The sequence below is a fragment of the Hibiscus syriacus genome, unplaced genomic scaffold (assembly GCF_006381635.1).
Source record: "Hibiscus syriacus cultivar Baekdansim isolate YM2019G1 unplaced genomic scaffold, ASM638163v2 tig00110458_pilon, whole genome shotgun sequence".
Taxonomy (NCBI): Eukaryota; Viridiplantae; Streptophyta; class Magnoliopsida; order Malvales; family Malvaceae; genus Hibiscus; species Hibiscus syriacus.
Window position 1 is genome coordinate 3,552,762 of NW_024062745.1, and position 7,055 is coordinate 3,559,816.

At 32.9% G+C, this 7,055-nt stretch overlaps 1 pseudogene; it reads left to right on the plus strand.

Annotated features, from left to right (window-relative positions):
* Window positions 1–229: 229 nt before the first annotated feature.
* On the plus strand, window positions 230–4,372 carry LOC120126506 (annotated as a pseudogene).
* Window positions 4,373–7,055: the final 2,683 nt, after the last annotated feature.

A 7,055-nucleotide genomic window follows, 5' to 3' on the forward strand; every position in this document is an offset into this window, starting at 1 on the left:
CGAGCGAAGCTACTGCTTTGGCTCCGTATTTAAAGATAAATTGCTCTCGAATGAGGAGAAGTGGCGTCGATATATAACGATGGATACAACGTGTGGAATATGTGAAGCGAACGTTGAATCCAATATGCACATTTTTAGGGATTTTATTACGGCTCGCACGGTTTAGGCCGAAGTGATTAAACCAAATAGCATCCTGGAATTTAATTCTCTATCGTTGCAAGATTGGATTATGACGAATGTTACTCAGGTGGATTATTTTCCCTTGGAAAATGAGGGTTGAGATCTCTTCTTTGGGGCTGTGATTTGGTGCTTATGAAATCGTCGCAACCGTATTTTATTAGATGCTGATTTCGTAGTTGAGGATAGCATTCTGTCCCAAGAGTACCCCCACAACTCTGCTTCGATTATGGAGCAGATGCCAATATTATTTTATTATGGATATATCACGTTGATATTTTACTCTACGTGGATCTACTTAATTAATAAGGCGAGACGATCGTTTGTCCATGAATGATTTTCATATAAAAACGATTATTTTGACCCAAAATCCAATGTCAAGAGTTAAAATGATTTAATAAATATAAACGGAACGGAATTGATTCAATGGATAAGCAGCTTGATATCGTTTAAGAGTCTTTGTATATGCAGAAAATCCCCGTTGGGAGATTCACTCACCAAATGCAGGTGTATGACCCGAGTCAAGTCATATATTATTATTATTATTTAATAGTAGAAAAAAATAGTAAATTTGAATTTCCAAATTATTTTGCTATTCTGAAATATCTGTCTAGTAACATATTTTGGGACGTTGGATGATTAACATCGAATCTGGTGAGAAAAAAATGACAAGTATTTCTTTAAATAATGTGCTACAACTTAAAAGACCAACTACGATGTTAACATATTAATTGACATAAGTAGTATTTGTTGACATATGTTTCAGCTAAATGATTTTTATTTGACATGCGTACTATTGGTGGTCCTTGAATATAATTAATATTTCTACTGGAGCAGTTTAGATGAAAACCATGCTTATACTGAATTATAGTCGACTCAACCAAAAAAAAAACCCTTTGTTTTAGATAAAAATATTATATTGTCAAGAACCAACTAATCTGATGATAATAACTTGTGTGAGTCAAGTTATATTGCCTTGATGTCTAGCGGACGGACGTGAGATTTTAAGTTGGGGCAAACTTGAATTTATAAAATTTTAGGGGATAAAAACAAATTTTTAATATAAAATACATAAAAAAAATCTTAAAATTATATGGTTATTTTAGATTTCAGAAAGTAACTTCAGTGATCGAAAATGCTTTATAATATACGATTTTAACCAACTGTTTTGGATTTGCAAAAATAACCAACAAATTCGCAATGCGAACTCCTGTTTCGCAACACAGTTTCCAAATTCGCAACGCGAACATGAAAATTTTCGCAACGTGAATCTCGCAACGCTAATTACCGATATAAGTAAACACAACTATTCGCAACGCGAATTTCATTTTCGCAAATCGAATTCGCCAATTTCGCAACTCAATTACCGATATAGGTAAACAAGGTAGAAAAATCTGGTCAAAAATCTGAATTTGCCAATTTGAAACTGAGTTGCGAATTTGGCAAATTCGTGTTGCGAAATGTAAAATCTCGCCTCTTAAAGAAAAAAATCATTTCGACAGTTCGTTTGTTTGGTTAAAGTTAAACGAACGAACAAACATGAACATACCCTCGTTTGTGTTTGTTCAATTCATTTACAGGCGTATGTTTAGCTGAGTGATTCATACGTGGACTTAGCAACTGGGATGTCCCAGGTTGAAAACCACTCCAGTGCATTTTGTCCTTTAATTTTTTCTTTAAGAGGTAAGATTTTACATTTCGCAACACGAATTTGTCAAATTCGCAACTCAGTTTTCAAATTGTTGAATTCAGATTTTTTACCAGATTTTTTCTACCGTGTTTACCTATATCGGTAATTAAGTTGCGAAATTGGTGAATTCGATTTGCGAAAACGAAATTCGCGTTGCGAATAGTTGTGTTTACCTATATCGGTACTTAGCGTTGCGAAATTCGCGTTACGAAAATATCCATGTTCGCGTTGCGAATTTGTTGGTTATTTTGGCAAATCCAAAAAAAGTTGGTTAAAATCGTATATTATAAAATATTTTCGGTCACTAAAATTATTTTCTCTTTAGATTTTTAGGGGGCGACTGCCCCCATCTGCTCCTACTAGGTCCATCCCTGATGTCTAGGTTTGGATCTATGTTCAAGGTTCAATCTCTCTGTGTAATAATTTTCTGATATGTACATATAGAGACGGAGTTAGGAAGAAAGTTCGAGAACGAAATTATGATCAAATGTCTAAGAGATCAAGTAACTGTAAATGAGATAGATCGTGAGCTATTCGAGATCGATTCGGTCAAAGTTCGATAAATACTCGACTCAAATGTACTCAATTCGAGCTCTGGCTCAACTTGATTCTTGACGTCTCGAAACGAGCTACTTGATCTCGACTTGAAAAGCTCGTGAGCAGCTCAAAAATATAATATATTAAGATTTTATTTTTTTAAACAAATTTATTAATAACATTAACATTTATATGTTGTTTTTTTTAAATGTAATATAAGGTTTTCATGTATTTAAGGTTAAAGTTTGAGTTTGAATTTGAGGGTTAAATCCAATTAAGTTTAAGATTTTTTTTCATTTCAAGCTTTTTTGAGCTTCAGTTCATGGTTTTGAGTTTTAGTCTAGCTTAAAAATTTTAGCCTCTCAAGTTTTCGAGTCTAGCTTAAAAATTTCAGGCTCACGAATTTTCGAGTCGAGTCGAACTCTATTTTAGAATTTTCAAGTTGAGTCGAGCTTAACAATACTCAAACTCAACTCGGCTAGTTTACAATTTAATTGTAAATGTATTTGATTATTCAATTTAACTTGATATTTCAATATTCTTTTTTTTAAAAGGTATGAATTGTAAAATAAATGCCTAAAAAAATCACATTACTCCCACCTACTACTCCATCATGCACAACAGGTAAACCTAGTTTAATGAGGTTGCCATCTTTTTTTACATGTACATTTTGCATTTAGTATGTGATACTGTTCACCAAAACACAAACAATTAACTAATTTTATGCTTATTAATATACTGTTTGTTTTGGATAAACTATGTATTTAGTCACATACCTATTCTCATGGTTCCACTTTGGTCACCTAACTATTTTTTTAAATCATAACTAACATTACATTTTGATTCCGTTTTGATCACCAAAAACACAAGTAATTAACTAATTTTTTGAATTAAATTTTGTGGGCAGTTGTTTGAGTTAGGGGACAAGTGTATAGGGAAGTATGATGAAAGTGTAAGGGTGGTGAAAGGGTACTATCCGTCGGTGAGTGGGTTCAAAGATGAGCTGTTGTGGGCAGCTTTGTGGCTATACAAAGCCACCGACAATGAGGCTTATTTGAGTTATGCTTTAGACAAGGCAAATGAATTTGGTGGGATCACTTGGTCCATGAACGAGTTCAGTTGGGATGTCAAATTTTCTGGTCTCCAGATCATTGCTTCAATGGTAACATAAAGTTCCATATTTTTAAGTTCATGTTCGGTTCATTCGATTATCGTGAGCGTTGTGTTGATGATACGAAAGTTTAGTTTCCGGTCGATTTCGGTAACATTTCATTATGTGTATGCAGTTGGTGGTGGAAGAAAAGCATACGAACCGGCATCCAAGCTTGTATTGGAACAATATGGTTCAAAGGCCTTGTACTATTTGTGTGCTTGCCTTAAAAAGAGCAACGCGAGTAACGTGAGACGCACCCCGGGAGGTCTGTTGTACGTCCGGCAATGGAACAACATGCAATACGTATCGAACTCATCATTTCTTCTAACAGTATACACCGATCATCTCCGAGCATCAAATCGACGACTGTTATGCGACTGTGGCGAGTTAGGACCAGAAGAAGTCCTCGCGTTTACGATATCCCAAGTCGATTACATCTTGGGAGCAAATCCGAAGGCCACGAGTTACTTGGTCAGATACGGTTCAAGGTACCCTCAAAGGATTCACCATAGAGGAGGATCAATTGAATCCCATGGAGAGAACAAGGGATTCATAGGGTGCACTCAAGGGTATGATAATTGGTTTCACAGAAAAGGACCGAACCCCAATGTTGTTGTGGGGGCACTTATCGGAGGGCCCAATGAGAAGGATGAATTCAGTGATGATAGGAGAGTTTCATGCAAACCGAGGCTTGCACCTATAATACAGCAAGCCTTGTTGGGGTTTTGGCCAAATTGCATGGCTTAGAAGATGATGGAGTCTTCAACAGTCCTTCGATTGCTTCTAGTTAAAGTCCCCCCAAAACTCGATTTCTCAAATGTTGTATACACAGGAAAAGATTGAATTGTTCCCCCCCCCCCCACAGATTCAGAGACATCCTTGAGTTTTGTCTGAATCTAAATCTCCTTTTGATATGATATACAATCTCCAATGTTAGTTTGGTACATCCAAAGATTCGGAGACCTACCATTAATGTTTTGTTATTAATAATGGTCGGAAGAAAGTAGAGCAAGTGAACAAAGCCACGCCATTTGGGTGTTCTTTTTAGGGTAAACCATATGTTTAGTACCTAAACTATTACTTCAGTTTCATTTTGGTACCCAAACTTTATTTTGTTTCAAAATCATATTTAACGTTTAATTTATATTTCATTTTGGTACCTTGTCGTTAAGAATTTAACGAAGATGTTTCCATGTCATCATAAGGTGATACCACATTATCATTGAAAAAGAATAACATGTCATGTCAACAATTCTATTAATTTTTTAAGAGTGGGATACACAAATGAGACCTAAACTAAACATTAGATATGATTTTTAAACAAAATAAAGTTTGAGTACCAAAATAGAACAAAAGTAATATTTAGATGCTAAATGTGCAGTTTACTCTTATTTTATTCATTAATTTTTGAAATATTATATGAATAGACCATATGCCCCATTTTAGGAAATTTAACTAGACAATGAAAGAAATGATGTTTTTTTTATAAGGTACTGTCTATTTAAAATATTTTTTAATCTATTAATAATGTACATATACCTTAACGCAACTATTCGAATTTAAATCTTCTACACAGATCGACATTCTATTTTGTTACTTTATATATACATTTAGACATAATAGTAATATAATATTTCATATAGTTACACTCATGTCATTTAGGTCGTAAGGCAAGACAAGCATATTCAATCGTTCTTGTGATCAAATAACTTTATTTTTTTTTCATATGTATGATTTAATCATATCCCGTTTATTTAAGCATATAAACATGTCAAATATAAACATATAATCACTTTAGTATGTAATTCATATCTCAATCCTATCATATAAGTGCATAAATATGTTTTCACATTGAAAATAAAGCAGTCAGAGGGCAAATTAAGCCTATGGTAACACAAACACCATTTAGCTGAAACATTATATAAGCCATCATCTATTATGCATGATATATACATATAACATATATACAAATAGATAAATTAAGCATATTCATATACATAAAAGAAAAACAAGGAACTGTACCTGCCGATGGAATCTCCTGCAAATGAATGATGGAAACGCCGGGGAGGTGTCAGGAAGCAAATTAACTAAATCCTGCTGATTGAGAATGAAGGGTATTGAAGAAGAAGATAAGAAAGGGAAAGGAACAAGAGAGAAGGAGAAGATTAGGAGAAAAGTATTTTGATAACCAATTTCATGAGTCTATTACAAAATTAAATCACTGCAGCAAGCGTAGTCACCCAACACGTTTGGCTCTCCTTTTACGCTACCGTTTTATTAACTTCAACTGCGTTTAGCTGCCGACCGACCTTTGACCTCGCTGAACATGTTGACTTGGCAGCTCAAATGATCTCGCATCCATAACAGGAGGCATGAATCGGGCGGTGGAAAATGCAGAGTGAATGGCAGTCGAAAGAGGAAGGAGCAAGCGTTTTTTGTTTGGGACGAGATTTAAAAAAGAAAAGAAAAGAAAAGAAAGAGATAATTTTGGGTTTCGCTTAATGAAGTTAAGGCCTTAGAGAGGTCCAATTATAAAAAATATATATATATATAGAATTATTAAAAAATAAAATATAGAAAATTATGAATATTGTAAAATATTATAAATTATAAAAATTAAAAGTGATGAAAATTATCAGAAATTTTAAAAGTTGTAAATTTCTAAATAATTTATATTTTTTATATTTAGAATTTAGAATTTTTTTTGTTTTATATATTATATACATTTTAGGTTTTATATAATTTTTAATTTTCAGGTGATAATGTGGAAAAATACGGGGTGTTCAAATGGTTAATTCGGTCACCAACCGAACTAAATTTTCACTAACTGAACCTTTTTTTCTTTAACCTTTATTCGAACTGATTTTTTTTTGAAAATATTAACCGAACCAAATAAAGATTGGTTATTTCGTCCGGTTAATCGAATTAACCGAAATTTTTTGATAATTTTTTTAATTAGATTAATTTGAGTATAATAGAATATTTTTTTATTTGGGTTAAAATTTAATTAGGTATTGATAATTCAATGAGTCTTGTATGGTTAAAAAATAATTGAGATTTAATTTTTAATGAGTTTGGGCTTAAAATATGTATTTAATATATATAATATATTTAATAATTTCAGTTAATTTGGTTAATTAATTAATTCGAACCGAATTAACCGTTAATTGAATATTAAAAAAAATATTAACCGTTCCCCGATTGAACTAATTCGATTCGGTTGGTTAATTCGGTTAAAACAAAAAATGAACACCGCTGAAAAAATATCATAGTGCCATGTCATTACACCTTAACACCGTTACCAAAAAGGAGGCCAAAGTGTGATAGAATACAAATTTATGTATTAATGTAGACCAAAAATAGAATTTAAGTACTAACATGAAAAAAGTTAACTAATTCAGGTACCAAAAAGTGAGGCAGGTGAAGTGGTTCAACCATATTTTGTGTTAATAACAAAGCCAGTTACCTACTTATAAAGTAAGCCAGAAAACAGAAATA